Here is a 16,935-nt window from a genome sequence, read left to right as displayed (position 1 = left end):
TGTTCACTTTTAACAAAGCTTTGTTAAATCGATCTATGGAATCTCAGATACTCTCTCCCACTCTTTTCTCCACGCTAAGTAGCGAGATTGGATGCTTGGTTTGAGTTCTTCTCGCGATAAAATGTGCTAAAAACATGGTTTTAATGTCAGCAAATTAAGAGATGGAACCGGAAGGCAGTGTGTTGAACTAAGCCATTGCTGGACCTGATAACGTCGTCGAGAAAGTCTTACATCAGATCATATCTCCCACCCTTTCAAGGTTCATTCTGACCTCAAAAGCATCAATGTGCTCCTGAAGATCTGACTTTCCCTCATACTTCAGGTTTGTTGGCTTATCAAAGTGCTTAGGTAGGCAAAACTGAAGCACGTGGGAAGCAAATGGAGTCTAGTGTATAATCACATGTTTCCGAGCATCCCTATGCCTTTTAAGACTCGGGCTCCTTTGCGGAGTTCGTCTCCTTTTAGACTGGACCAATCAGGACTCATCCCTTCGTCGCCTTTCGAACTCAGGATGATCGTCATCAAGTTGCAACGACCTCCTGTGTCTTAGAGGTGAATGCGAACGTCTCCGATTGTTATCTTATCGCTGATTAGGGGGACCTTTTCGGATTTTTCCTTTCACGACTATGATCATCATGGCCTATGGCGGTGTGAGTTCGAGACCGGGATTGCCTTGATTGTGACCGCTCTGCCAGGAGACGTTCCAACTCCTCCTGGTAGCGTTCCAGTTCTTGCACTCTATGGCGCATTTCTTGCATGGCATGGATGTAATCATTTCCTAACCCAGCGAAGTGACGAGCCCCCGGGTTTTGAGCTCTTGTGTTATGGGCTTCAACATTTTGCACTTTACGATTTTCGAATCCTAGGAGAACTTGACGTTTTTCATTGGTTAGTGGGATGACATCTGTTTCATGCCAGTCATCATGGAATTGCTCCATAAAAGGAGTGTTCGTGTTAATTACCGAGTGAATTTTCTCAGGCATGGTTCTGACAACGTAAGATTTTCACAGATGACGCTAAATGTTCATACCTTTAGTTGTAGTCACAAGCTTACGAGATCAGGCGAAGATCCTAACTTGGATGGCATCGTAACCAGACTGGGAGGGCTACCTGTAAGACACTCTGATGTCTAAGTCAGTAATGTTTACATGTGCTAGTATTTGTAAGTTTCACCTGTTGAGTTCCCTTTCCCTTTATTCCCTTTTTCCTAGGATAACAGTTTTTTTGGCATTGTCTGCCTTTAACGCCTGTTTTCAATGCCATAATTTAGTAGTTTTATGAGATTACGATTTTATTAGTCTTAATGATATACCCATTATTAGTAATGTATTATTCTCATTTAGCTATGATGTAGAGTGGCTAATCTTGTCCATAACAGTGTCAATTTTTGGGTATATTTTTTTTATATAACTTCTTTTTATAATATAATGACAAACTTTTTAGTTCTATACTTTTTATTTCTGTTCCGTTATCATTCATTTCAAAAGTTTAAACTGATGAGAAAAAATAACATGAACTGAATGAACATTAGAAGAAGGCAACACGAATAAATTTGCTTAATTTTTGCATATATCTTTTTTTTTACCTTATGCTATTTTTTGTCTCTTTTGAAATTCACCAGATATCGAATTTTAGACCTTTCGGATAGAGAAATATGATATCATATCATGATATTATTCTCCCCAAAAAACTTAAGCTGATATAAAAAAATAATATGAATAATTATATATTTAACACTTTTTCATATTTTTATCAATTATTTTTAATATAAAATGTATACAAAGATGTGCATATATATATATATATATATATATATATATATATATATATATATATCAAATGTATATTCCCAAAAATAAATAGATGATGATGGATCAAAATGTTGCATCTAAAAGCAGATAAAACTGATGCCATTGCTACAGAAGACGAAAGGAAACAGTAATATTTATAGTTTATACGGAACTACTAGTTAACGAGAATATCTAATCTAATAAATAGTATTATTCATCACAAGTTACCACATTCTTACAAACTGAAAATCTCACAGAATGTAGACGCGTAGGAAGGAGAAGTTCATCGTGCCAAAACTCTTGTTTAAGAAAATAAAAATGTTGTGTCTTGTGACAAGCTATGCAAAACTTTCACTTAGTGCTGTTTTTGTCATATTTACTTGGATTATGCTCTTATTAGTGAGATTCTGATAGGGTTAATGAGAAATATCGATCGATGTTAAACGTTATCATCTTAGTATATAAAATCTAGGATACTTTATTAATTTTATTTGGCTGGTGATAATATTTAGAAATAATATCGATGGAAAAACAAAAACAAACATCATAGGGTAAGTAGTATTATTTATATCGACTGCTTTGGGCTATCTACTCTAGTAAGTAGTAACAACACAGTGGGCTTTTTCTTTATTTGGGCAAATCGAGTATGCACAACCGATGCAGCGGAACCAAAAATTCTATATGAGAGGGCCAAATTAAATATAAAATAAGTTAAAAGATAATATAATAAAAAGTTGACATTTTTATCATAAAAAAAAAAAGTTGACATTTTACCAAAAAAAAAAGTTAACAAATTATAACTTATAGCATATATGATATATGTCAAGTCAATATATTATATAAAAGTTGCATTTAGTAATATACTTTAAAATTTTAGTATTTTAAAATTTTTTTGATATTGTTTTACAAATAAAATCATCAGTTATCATATCTGAAATAAATTTTAAAATAATTTTTTTAATATATACAATAATATAATTTGTTAAAAATTTGTATTTCATCTTTGTTTGAAAAACTGTTTTAAAATCTTCAATTCTTTATAGCTGAAAAAATGCATTCAATTATTATCATATGAAGGAAAAGATTTTAAATCTTTTATTATGGAGAATGCATAAGAAAATATGAAAGAATAAAATTTTATTAAAAATAAATTATAAGTTTAATTTTTTTGGATCATCTTAATTTTTAAATGGCTAACTTAATTTTTTTATTTATCTCATATTTATTATAATTTATTATATAGACATATTTAATACAGTTATTATTATTATTATTATTATTATTATTATTATTATTATTATTTATTTTAAACACTACTTGCTATTAATATATTGTAATAGACATTATTCATAATGAGTTATTTAAATATAATTTTGTTATGTATAATATACTAATATAGTAATATATACTAATTAATTTACAATATACATATTGCATGTACCAAATACCAAGTTGATAAGATATACCAAATACCAAGTTGATAAGATAGGAGAATGATAAGGAACCAATACTCTTAGAGTTTTAGTGTTAAAAATGTTTATCATTCTGTTAGTTTTTATAATTTTATCAAATTTTTAATCAAGTCTTTATTTTTTAATTAAATTTTTATATTTTTTTTTAATTTTATAATTAGATCCTTCTTAATATAAAAAAAATTGAATATTTTCTTGTAAATTGAAAATATTCACAATTAAAGACGTAACTAGATCTTTGACCATATATTTTAGAAAAAATATTTTGTTACTTTTAACGTTTTTAATATGAAAAAGACCTACTTATAAAATTAAAAGCAATATAAAGACCTAACTGAAAAAAAAATGTAGAGTCCTAATTGAAAATTTGATAAAATTATAAAGATCAACAAAGTAATTAAACCTATTAAAAAAAGACTGACCAGTGTTGATTCAAATGTAAAACAAAAATTAAAAAAAAAAAAAAGTATTAATCACCTAACATCTTTCCAGTATTCAAGCCGACCATGATTTACCCCAATTCAAAATAAAAAAATGCAAGATTGAAATCTGCAAGCATATGTTTACTTTAGCTGACCCCAAGTCAAGAGATCTTAGCTGTTTTATATGAAAAAGTCTAGGGGCCAGTAACTTTATTAAATTCTGGTCAGTATGTAACTAGTAAAACAAAAGTGAATAATCCTACACCATTGGATGAAATCTCACACCATTAAAAACATCATTGATAGTTACTTGATGGCTACAAATCACAAAAGTTGCTGATCCCCTAACACTCCTTGTTTTATATTAGTACAAGCAGAACAATCCAAAATTCTGGCACCAAATAACAGCTTAGAGTGCTAGAAGGAAATTCAGAAACCTGGCTCCAATTCCAGTGGAAAGTGAAAACACTATGCACTATTACAAAGCACACTTCCTTCCAAATGGATAATGTAAAGTGCAAACTAAGAAGCTAGTTGAACTCAAAATTTTTTTTTTACTAGGCCACAACTGAGATAGGCAACTTTGTAACAAGTTTTCTAGTGACAAAAGGCATTTCGATTAACAAAAGCCAAACTATAATATCCTACTTTTGGTACTTAGTTCGTGTCTTTCACATGTACGCGTGATTAGTTACTCTTACTAGTCTACATGAGTCATAAATTACTAAAATTAGGGTTTTCTGATTCTACTAAATTCCAGTTTCTTACTCAATTTCCCATGCTCTAATGTATCTTATTACTGAAAAAAGTAATCTTCTCAGAGTTCACACATAACAGAAGAAAACAAAGATACAGAAGGAAAGGGATAGTTTAGTTTTATGATTGTTACTTTTCCCAAAAAGCTTTGCATTTTCAGCTCTCCAAAACACATTGTACAAATTATTGATTGATTATGTAAATCTATACCACTTTCTAGATAACAAAGTGGCAACTAAATGATAAATAAGATTTCCACTCTAGCTTCAATTATCCTTCTCACCTCTCAAAATTGATGAAAATCATAGACAACATTACAACAACAACCAACCAACCAACCAAATAAACAAAAACAAAAAATGAATTAATCTGAGAGAGTAAAAAACAAAAACAGATCCAATTAACCAAAAGAGAAGGGATCTCAGCGTGTGAATCCACAAGAGAAAACCTGGTGGGGCAACCTCAATGCCTCAGATTTGGTGAAGCACATGTCATCAAGGTCGTTGCTTGTGCACCAGCTGCACTTTGAGTTCTGAGAGCATTGAGACTCCATAGCCAGCTCTCCACAGCTTGGAACCACCGTGAACCTCTTACCCTTAAGCCCAAACACCCTCCGAGTTGGGGACACCCCATCAGAGATTTGCCACAGAGAAGCAAGGAGGACCACCATAACGATGAAGGGTACCTTGGATTTCATGAGAGAGAACCCCATTGATGGATGCAGAGCTCAAAGCTTTGGACTTTGGAGAAATGAACTAGAACGAAAGTTGCTAGCTTTTAATTAGAAACTAAATTTGTAACTTTGATTGTCGCACATTGGAAAAGTGGACTTTCAGTTTGTGTACAAGAAAAGGATGTTGGAACGAAATCAAGGAATGAGAATGACTCTGTTTGATGAGAATTGAAGAATAAACTTATAAACCAGTGAATGTGACTGTTCTCCTTGTCAGAACGACATCGTTTTCTCGTTTTGCTGTGAAATAATAATTAAATAGAGTAATACCTCAACCAATTTTAATCACTAAATCAAACCTCAAATTTTTATTTTATTAGACAAATCTATCTCATATTAGATTGTTTGTCTATATAAAAAAACTAATATGAGAATTTTAAAAAATTTTAAAAATTCATATGTCAAACAAAATAAAATATTAAAAACTAATTTAGTAATTAAAATTTATTCAGTATGAAATTATCTGGCTAAATATTTTATAGGGACTAATTTAAGATATTATTTAAGTATTTGTTTTGATATGATGATAAATTTATACGTACTGGTACAGTTTAAAAATGGACAAATTAAAACACGACACGTAAATTATATTTTTCACGTCAATATTTATTTTTTTAATATATTTCATATTATTATTTTTATTAAAACATCCTTATATTTTAATAAAAATAAAAAATATTTTGTTATTTAATTTTACAAAAAGAATTAAATATTTTTATATTAGACAAAAATTACTTTGAATTGGTCAAGATTTAAAATTCAATTAATTTTAATTTTATAATTTTAGATTTTAAATAATTTAAAAAATAAAACAAAAACATATTAAAAAAAAAAAAAATTGTTCATATTTTTTAAATTCTAGTGTTCTTAATCTCCTATTTTCTTTTCCGTCTCTTCTCTTTGGTAAAGAAGAAGAAACCTCTTTCAGTTTCTCCATGACCATCTATCGATCTTAATCTAAATCGTCTCTACTCCTTCCTTGGGGTTCTCTCGTCATTGTGTCTTGTCACCATTAATTCCCACCTGTATCTGTCAACCCTATCGCATTCATCCTTTTCCCAACTTTTTCTCTTAAAAAGTTCTCTAAATTAATATTAGTGATCAATCCAAGAGCCAAGAAAAAAATATCTCTAGAAAGCTCAGCTAGGATTTCGACTCAAGAGTACGACTTAGTACAGCGAAATACCAAAAAAGTGAAAGATTGGACGGAACTCGATCTGAACCAAAGAAGTGAGATCAACGAGGAACGTATGCTGGAGGCCGATAATCTAGACTCTAGGACAAATGTATCCTATAAGAATACACTGCTGATGTCTCTAGGAGATCTATATTGAGGATGAAGAACCTTATGCTAAAGATAGGTGGTATACAGAGGAGGGTGAGTCCTCCAAAGAAGATAAACCCTTTGATACTTGCCCTGTCATTCCGGTCTCAAAGGACGAATTTCATGAATGGTGCAAACCATGGAAAGCGGCTCTTATTGTTAAAGTTCTTGGAAAAAAGGTGCATCTTGGATTTATGGAACAACGACTCAGTAGAGATTGGATAAAAAAAGGTAAGATTCATGTTATTGATATGGATCACAATTACTTTCTTGTTCATTTTTCAGAAGAGGAGGATTATAATCATGCTCTTCTCGGAGGTCCTTGGATGGTAGCTAGACATTATCTTATCGTTCAACGTTGGAGACCCTTTTTCCTATCAAATGAGAACACAGTAACGAAGATAGCAGCATGGATCCGTATTCCTAATCTTCCTGTTGAGCTATACAATCATAAATTTCTGTGGAGGGTTGGATCAACCATCGAAAGCATGCTAAAAGTTGATTGTGCAACCTCTATTCATTCCAGAGGAAGGTTTGTGAGGACATGTGTTAAGATAGATCTATCTAAAAAATTGGTGCCTAGAATCTCGGTCATGGGGTATACTCTACATTGAATATGAATGTCTTCACCTTATTTGTTTCGAGTGGGGAAATATGGACACAAATCAGACCAATGCCTTGAAGTGGTTGCCGGCGAGAATGTCCAACCAGGAGTGGCAGATCTTGACGATTCAAAAGGGAAAGCAGTCAATCAGGACGTGGACATTAATTAGAGTCAACACAAGAATTAGGGCAATAAAGGAAATCAGCAGATTCAGCGGGCTAATCAAGATCCTCCGGATTTTGGACCTTGGATGATGGTGAGAAATCAAATTAGAAGAAAGCAAGAGAAAATCTCACTGGGAAATAAAAGGGTGAATAATACGAATGACAATTCCAATAATGGAAATGTTTCCAAAAATGGATCTAAATCTTCGATGGAAGGTGGATCAAGATTTAATATCCTGACAGTAAAAGATGATGAAATGAGAGTAGATAATGAGGCGAGAGTTTCGCAATCTGATTTCAGTCATGCTAATAATGTTGTGGAGGTTCATCCCAATGACACAAACATTACTACTATAATAGCCATGCAAACTGGGCCAGGCTCCTTGCAGGCCCAAAACTTTCCTTTCCTAGGGAATATTGTCCAAAAAAAGGTGCTGAGGCCAGAAGCGGGCAAAAACCCACAAGGGCCAAGAGAAAATTCGGGCATTCGTATTGGGCCCATCCTCCCCAAAAAAAGGATTCAAGACCAAACAAAAATATCAAGAAAATATTCCTGTGAATGCAAGCAGCATAGCTGAATCTTCCCAAGCCAAGACCTTTGCCTCAAGGAACCCTAATACACAAGTTATAAAGATGGTGATGCTGGAGAGCATGAGAGAAATAAATCGCCAACAAATTGAGGCTTACGAAATCTCCAAAAAACTTCCTAATGTGCTCGAAAATCATGTGGTTGTTAATACCTTCATGTCTCAGCAACCCCTGTCCCAGTAAAGTGGTGGTGGTGGTGATCGATAAAGGAGTTAAGGAGGTCCCTCCTTATCTAACTTCAAGTAGCACAACGGGGGAATCAAATTCAGGAAAAGGAGGAATGAAGGTTATCCCTTCGGTTCGAATCCCTTTGACAGGTAAGCCTAGTTCTCAGAACTTGGGATAAGGTTGCTGGGTCTGTTTGATCTCCCTTCTCGTGATGTTTACCATAAATATCATTGTTTGGAATTGCCGTGGAGTGGGGAGGGGGTAAAGCCTTTGCCACCCTTATCAGAGATATTAGGAGAGATTATGAGGCTCATTTCGTCGTTTACTCGAAACCCACATCAGTGGGAACCATCAAAAAATTGTTAGAGATAGAATGAGCTTTGATAAGTGTTGTATTGAAGAGGCTAGAGGCCACTCTGGTAGCATCTGGTGCCTCTGGAACTCGAATTTTTAGAAAGTGGATGACATTCTTCAGAATTCTCAGCTTATTCATTTAAAAGTGAAACATAAACACTCTATGCCTTGATTGCTCACTGTTATTTATGGGAGTCCCCAGCGTTTGATTCGGAAAGCTCTTTGGAATAATCTAAAAACCTTGAGTAACTCCATTAATTTACCTTGGCATATGATTAGGGATTTCAATGCCTTGCTCCAGGATTTTGAAAGGAGAGGGGGTGCAGGATGGAATCAACATTATGCCTGTATGGAGTTTAAATCTTGCTTTCAGAAGTGTGGCCTTATTGACTTGTGTTACTCAGGCTCTCCCTTTACGTGAAAAAAAGGCATCTTAATGAAAAGACTTGATAAAGGTCTCTGTAACATTAACTGGTATGTGACCTTTTTGGATGCTTGTGTCAAGCATTTATCTCCCCTCAAGTCTGACCATTCCCCTTTGTGCCTTCAGCTTTCAACTCCAGTTGTGCCTAATAGAAGACGCAGACCCTTTAGATTCTTGGCTTCTTGGCTCATGCATCCAGATTTTGAGAGACTGGTTTCTTCTAACTGGAATTTTAGAAACTTTTAGGATGATTGTGTGAAAGAGTTTCAACTATCTCTAAAACATTGGAACACCAATGTCTATGGGAATACTAAAAAAAGAAAACAAAGATCCTGAGAAGGCTTCATGGCATCAATAATAATCTGAGCGGAGGAAATAACCGTTTTTTAGAGAAACTCCAGAAGGATCTTTAGGCTGAGTATGAGGATATTTTAGTGCAAGAAGAACTTCTATGGTTTCAAAAATCAAGATGTAATTGGATTGAATTCGAAGACTGTAATACCAAGTATTTTAATGGAACAACTATAGCAAGAAGAAGAAGGAATAAAACTGTCTCTTTGCAGGAGGAAGACAGGGCTTGGGTGTCTGACCAAAAGTCTCTTGAAAGGATGATCACTATCTTTTATATCAATTTGTATACTGATGATCAACCTAATGCTCCTTTCGTCTTAAAAGGTTCCTTTCCTGCCTTGTCAGATGAAGATTGTGATCTGATTGGAAGGAGCTTTAATCCTATTGGAATTAAAGATGCTTTGTTTAGTATGGGGGGCTAAAAGCTCCGGGATCGATGGTATTCAAGCTATCTTCTATCAGGATAAATGGGATACTATTGGTGTGGATCTTTGCCATTTGGTTGAGGAAGTCTTCCAGGATTCGCACGCGGTGACCAGCATTAATGAAATGCTCATTACTCTGATTTCGAAAGCTGATCAAGTATCTTCCCATAAACAGATGCGCTCTATAAGTCTTTCCAATGTGTCCTACAAAGTTATTACTAAGGTTCTGGCTAGAAGGATTCGGAGTTGCATGAAAATGTTAATTAAGCCGACTCAATCTAGTTTTGTTCCGGGGAGGTAGACTTCTGATAATATTATTAATTCCATGAAGAATAAGAAAGGGGTAAAGGGTTAGACGGCCATCAAGATCGATTTAGAAAAAGCTTATGATAGGCTTAAGTGGGGTCTCCTTAGAGACACTCTTCATGATATTGGCTTCCCTCAACACATTATTCATCAACACATTTCCCTCAACACATGATATAGGTTGTTGATTATGATTGAGAATCTCTCAAATACTTCATCAATACTTTCTCCATCCTTCATGTTAAACATCTCGTATTCTTTTCACAGCATATCAATCCTTGTTTCTTTGACCTGTTTAGTGCCTTCGTGTGTAACCTGGAGTTTTTTCCAGATTTCTTTGGCTGTCTTGCATCTAGACACCTTTCGGTACTCTTCAAAGCTGATAGCACAGTGAAATAGGTTGACAGCTTTAACATTCAACTCCACTTTCTTCTTGTCATCATCATCGTTCCATTCAGTTTTTTCTTTTGGAGTCACCACTCCATCAGCACTTGTCTTTGTTGGAATCTTGGGGTCGCTTACAACAATCTTTCATATATTGTAATCAATGGATTGGATGAAGATCCGCATCATCTCTTTTCAGTAGGCATAGTTCTTCCCGTTGAAGAAGGGAGGCATGTTATTTGGCTGGCCTTCTGTTAGAGTGTAGGCAACTGTGGTTGTGTCCAAGTTGTTTGCCATTGAACCTTTGCTCCAAGCGGTAAAACTTGATTCTTGAGACCTTGGCTTTGATTACCAATTGAAGGTTATAGAAGGCTTAGAGAAGGGGATTGAATCTATGGCCTTCTTTTACTTTAATGATCTAAGCCTTTACTTGCAAACTTTTACTTAGAGTCTGTTTAAACTGTGCAGCGGAAACTTTATGAGACAATTTCGTTTTGTCTCATAAATAATAGAAAACAAATCTTAGAGTAAGAGAAGAAGAATGACATAAGCATGTATTCTGGTTCAGTTATCTTGTGCAATGCAACCTACATCCAGTCTATTTTTTAGTTTCTCACGGTATTTTTCAGTCTGATCCAACAAGTCAAGAACTAATTCGTCGCGGTACGAACTCTATTTAAGGATTTGTCGCTGGCCAATAAATTACTGTATACACAAGATGAAATTCAAATCTCCAACACTTAAATAAACTAATGAACTAACTATTAGACCAACCCAACTTAATTAGCTCGTGTACTATCTTTACCACGACTAAAAGACTCATGTAGTTAGACTTTTGAGACCGACCTTTTTAGTTTTGGCTTTAAAAGATTCGACCTGTTGGCATCATTAAGATTTTCTTTTGATGAGTAAATTAATTATTTTCAAATTAAAGAAAAGGTAAATTAACAAGATAGTCTTATATGTCCATATAGACAACAAAAAACATATGTCCAAATGTATATAAGGTTTATAAAATTAACTTTGAAATATATAAGTGACAAAAAAAATTTAAAAAAATTTAAAAGTATGGCAAAAATAAAAAAATATTATTTTATATAAATTGCAAATAATTTTATATTTGAAAAATGACTTATGCATTTAATTTACTATCTAAAAAGTATATATAAAAGTTCGAAACAGAAATCGACCTTTATTTTAAACATCTTTCGTTATTTAGAAAAAATAGTTTTGTATGTCATAAAAAATTTTAAGAAAAATCATTTGACCAAATTGTCACATTTTTTTTGGGTTTATCCTCCGTTAACACATTTTGGATTATTTCTTTTAGCAATAAAAACTTTTGAATACTATTTTAATAATTTATTCTAAAAAAAAACTAATATTTTGTTATATAATAAACTATTATTTCTATTATAAAAATTCAAAACATTGACAAATTTATCTATAAATGAACGAAATTAATTTTGTACCCACCAAAATATTTAGACATTAATTTTATTCATAGATAAACTTTCTAACATTTTAAACTTGTATAGATAAATATAATAGTCTATTCATTTTTAATTTATAAAAAATAAATTTTATTTATCTATGAGTAAATTTATAGATAAAAATAAGAGTCCATTAACAGTGCCAATTATGCATGCACTATGTCTGAGTAATGGTACAAGACAACAGACAAGAAGATGTTGTAGGACCACGAAAGCAGATCTACAAAATAGTAATTTCAAGCCCAACATTAGAGTGATGAGCAGCTAGCTGGAACATAACATAATGTTGCATGTTTAATAATGTCAACTTCGAAACAGCATGTCGCCCGTGTCATAAGATTGAGTTGGGACTGGGCATCATATTATTGACTCATCTAACTATTATTACTACCATAAAGATCAGGTATTAATGACTGAGGTCTGAGACACTAATAACCGAATTATTAATTATGTTCAGAGTAAATCAGGTAAGTCCACAATAATCAAGTGTATGTATATAATCTAATCTAATTAAAACACTTATTAAATCTACACTTATTAAAAACTCATCACTACAGTAATGGGTTGCATTAATGCTCAAGGAATTCTTTTATGGAAAAGTCTAAGGAGTCAGCAACTTTGTTAAATTTTGGCCAGCATGTAACCAACAAAAAAAAGTGAGTCATTGGATAAAATCTCACACCAATCTCACACCATTAAAACCATTATTGATGGCTATTTGATGGCTACAAATTACAAAAGTTACTGACCCCTAGCATTCCTCTTCTTTTATTATCTGATCTTGTGCTCTAACCACTAACTCAATTCACAATATTTTCATGTATTGCTTTCTGTTCAAGGTTAAGCAAATCCACAGTTGCTTCTAGTTTACTTTAATTACATTACATGCACAAAAATTTATTTTTGATTCCTTAAACAAATAATTCATCTGCCTTATGATTAAATCAATTCAAAGAAATAATAAAAATAAATAAAATACGATACTTACTTGTTCTTCACGTCATTTCAAACACCAAACTTGATAGGATCAGATCAACTCAAGCCACGAAATAGAGAGAAATCTTCATCATATCTAATCCAAAAATTGATGGTGCCATCGCAGAGAATGATAACCACGTAAATCAAAATAATAACTGATGAACTAATTGTAAAGCGCAGCTAATTAAATACGAAAAAGAAACAGAAAGCAATAACTACATTTTATGCTGAGAAGTGGAAATTGTTTTTCTTAACAAATACACACTTATTTTGTTTCACTTATTTTGATAAAGAGTTTAGATTTCATTAAGGGAAGAAACTCATAATGTATAATGTATGAGAAATTGAGAATAAATTTAAAATTTTAATTAAACTTTTTCATATTTAAAATATTGCATTTGAGGTAATAAGAGAAAAAAAAAGGTGCAAAATGACTTCTAAATGTTATTTATGGTAAAGTTTAAAATAATGATGTCATTTAGTCACGCGCCACACACTCTCTCTCATTCTCCTTCTCCTTCTCCTCCTCCTTTTTTTCTTATGTTTTTTTTTTTCTTTTTTTTTTTCAATGTCATCGTCGCTATAATCACTGTCGTTGTCGTGGTAGTATTTAGTTTTTATTTTTTTTTTCTTATCATCCTCTTTTATTTTCATTATCATGATACTCATCATCTTTATCTTATTTTTCTATAAATATTTAGAAGATTAGAGAACAAAAATTTTGATGCAGAACACAAATTTTTAGTGTATAACACACAAATTTTAGTATACAACACAAATTTTTGAAGGACCATATGCCCAAAACATTGAACCCAAATATTGAAATACGCACAGTACATAAATTTTGATGTACAACATAAAAATTTTGGTGCATAATACATAAATTTTGATGTGCAACACAAAAATTTTTATAGGACTACATACATAGAACATTGACTCACCCAACTAACAAAATATATTTACAGTAAATTTGTGTGCTAGCAAAAATTTATATACTATATATAGGGGTGTTCAAAAAAATAAGTTTAACCAATTTCTTTAGTATAAATGATTAAAAGTCTTGTATCATAGTGTACTCATCATAAATGTATAATTTCAGTTTGATCAATCCATGATCATATTAGAATGAAAGATTTTATAAGAAGGAGGATAATAAACAAGAAATTTTTGTATCAAAGAGAAAAAAATAAAGATAAAAAAAAAAAACTAAAAAAAAAAGATAAATGATGATAGAAAAAAAGAAGAAGAGAGGTTGAGAAAGAGCGAAAGAGGGAGGAGAGAGGTGGAGAGAGAAAGATGGGAGGAGAGAGGGGAGAGAGGTTAAATCTGATTTTTTATGTTAAAAATTAATTTTAGCATATAAACTAGTTTAAATTAGTTTTATTTGTATGAATTGGTTTAAACTGGTGATACGAGTCCTGTGGGACAAATTGAGAACTGTCATATGCCAATTGGTTTAATTATAAAAGTAACAACTAAGAGAATAAAAGAAGATTTTGCAAACATGGCTAAATAATTTATTCAGGAGATACATCAAGAATTGGACAAGATAATGATTAACAATTATCAAAAGTCAAACGTCTTACTACTTACAAGATGTATTGAAAACTCTCATTAGTCAAGATAAATTAAAAATACATCACTTTCTTAGAATTTATTTTATGTTTATTTTATTTTTGTTGTTTTGTTTGTTTTAGACCCCATTATGATTTGACCCATTTTGTTAGCTTGGATGCAGAAGGTAAAGCTGAAAAAGTTAAAGCAATGCACTTGAAAGCACGTGAGTTGCTTGAAAAGAAAAACAAGTTGACAGCTCAACGGGTGAATAAAGGTCGAATACAACTTGTCTTTGAACTTGGTGACTGGGTATGGATTCATTTGAGAAAGGAGAGGTTTCCTACTCAAATAAAATCCAATTTAGACCCTACGGGTGATGGTCAATTTCAGGTGCTCGAAAAGATCAATAACAATGCTTACAAGATTGACATTCTAGGTGAGTATAATGTATCAGCTACTTTTAATATCTCTGACCTATCTCCTTTTGATTTAGATGCAGATTCGAGAACGAATTTTTTTCAGGAGGGAGGGAATGATACGAGTCCTGTAGTACAAATTGAGAACTGTCATGTGCCAATTGGTTCAATTACAAGAGCAACAACTAAAAGAATAAAAGAAGAATTTACAAACATGGCTAAATAATTTGTTCAGGAGATGCATCAAAAATTGGGTAAGACAATGATTAATGATTATCAAAAGTCAGACGTCTTACTATTTACAAGATGCATTGAAAACTCTCATTAGTCAAGATGAATTAAAAATACATCACTTTCTTTGAATTTATTTTATGTTTATTTTATTTTTGTTGTTTTGTTTGTTTTAGGCCCAATTATGATTTGACCCATTTTTTTATTCTAATAAACTTATGAATTAGGGTTATAAACTTACGAGGTATAAAAACCCTCTAAAATCTGGTAGTTACTTTTTCTTTAATTTTGATGAATGAAAATTTTTGAGTTTCTTTAAAAATTTTGGGTGTAAACAGGAGAGGTAGAGTGATTCCCTTAACTGTTGTATCAGGAAATCAAATTGAGGCAGGGGACTCCCTTTCTTTGATTTTCCCTCTCACTCTGAGTTACGTTCTGTATCAACTAGCGCACTACATTTTAAATTGATTTAAAATAAGTTTCTTTGTGAAAAATTGAAACATGAACACCCCTAACTATATCGATAAGTTTGTGCACAATTTTGTGTGTTATACTTTGAAAATTTGCGTGCTACGTTTCAAAAACTTGTATGCTATATGCAAAAAATTTGTGGGCTGTCGATAAGTTTGTGTTATGTGCAAAATTTAGTGTGCTATATTTCGAAAAATTGTGTGCTATACTTTAAAATTTGTGTGTTGTAGAAAGTGCAGAAAATGCAATACACACTCTAATTAGGCGCTAGTGGAGCGCGTATATACACGTGTTATTTTGAGAGTATATTTTATTGTTAATAAGTTAACTTAGTTACTAAAAAAACTTGTACATATAATATCACTCTTTCTATAATAGGATGTGATATTAAAAAAGAACAATAACAATATTTTTTGTTAGAATTAGAATGTACTACTTTTTCAATTATAAATCAAATTAATTTGTGCAGGAAAAAAATAATAATTCAAAAGAATATAAACTTATATAGAATTAATTTTTATTAACTTTTGGGTTAAGTACGATTTTGGTTTCTAAGGTAAGGGCTAAAAATTTTTTTCGTCTCCGACCTTTTTTCACTACAAAATAGTCCCAAAGATTTTAATTTGTTTTAAAATTGTCCTTTTTACCAAATTTTTTATTTTTATTACCAAATACTCCTAACTAAAAAAATTATAAAATAAAATAAAAAGGAAAGAAAGTAAACGACAAAGGGGGAAGAAAGAGAATGGGAGAGGGGGGAAAGAAAGAGAATCGAGGGGAGGGAAGAAGGGGGAAGGGAAGGCTGCGCCGTTGCGCCGCCGTACCGCCGCCTCTGATTGAGAGAACAGAAGGGGAAACCGCCACACACATGGATGAAGAGGGGGGAGACAGAGAGCAAGGGAGAAGAAAGAGATCGGAAGGGAGAAGGAGACCGCGTTTAGCGCCGCTGCTGCTACTCGCGCGCCGTTTCTGCTGCTCCTCCTCGCTCGGTCGTCGATGCTCCTCGTCGCTGATGCTTTTGCTTCTGCTTCTGTTTCTGTTTTTGCTTCAGCTTCTGGTTTTACTTTTGTTGTTGTTCTGATTTCATTATCCATTATTGTTCTTGGTGTTATTCTTCTAGTTGTTGTTATTGTTTCACTGCTTCTGCTTTTTGCTTTTGCATGCTGCTTCTGTTTCTGCATTCTGCTTCTGCCTGCTTCTATTTCTGCATTTTGGAGAAGAAGGGGGAAGGGCATTTTTGTCTTAAAGACAATTTAAAAAAAAACTGAAACATTTGGGACCATTTTGTAGCGTAAAAAAGGCCGGAGACAAAAAAAATTTTCAGCTCCTACCTTAGGGACCAAAATCGTACTTAACCCTCAATTTTTTAAAAAACTTGTGTGATATATAGGGCTAATTCTTTTTATATAGAAAAATATTGGTATTTTTGTTGAAAATAAAATTATTTAGTATAATTATAGGCGGGTGGATTTTGTAGATGAAGAGTTAACATGTAGAATGTGTGTTGGACACATGTCATCAATT

General features: G+C 32.6%; 1 pseudogene; it reads left to right on the top strand.

Annotated features, from left to right (window-relative positions):
- Positions 1–5,114: 5,114 nt before the first annotated feature.
- LOC148582087 (uncharacterized) lies at positions 5,115–16,668 on the top strand (annotated as a pseudogene).
- Positions 16,669–16,935: the final 267 nt, after the last annotated feature.

The sequence above is a fragment of the Arachis ipaensis genome, chromosome B10, assembly GCF_059453495.1.
Source record: "Arachis ipaensis isolate K30076 ecotype BB chromosome B10, ASM5945349v1, whole genome shotgun sequence".
Lineage (NCBI taxonomy): Eukaryota > Viridiplantae > Streptophyta > Magnoliopsida > Fabales > Fabaceae > Arachis > Arachis ipaensis.
This window is presented reverse-complemented; position numbering and strand designations above follow the sequence as displayed.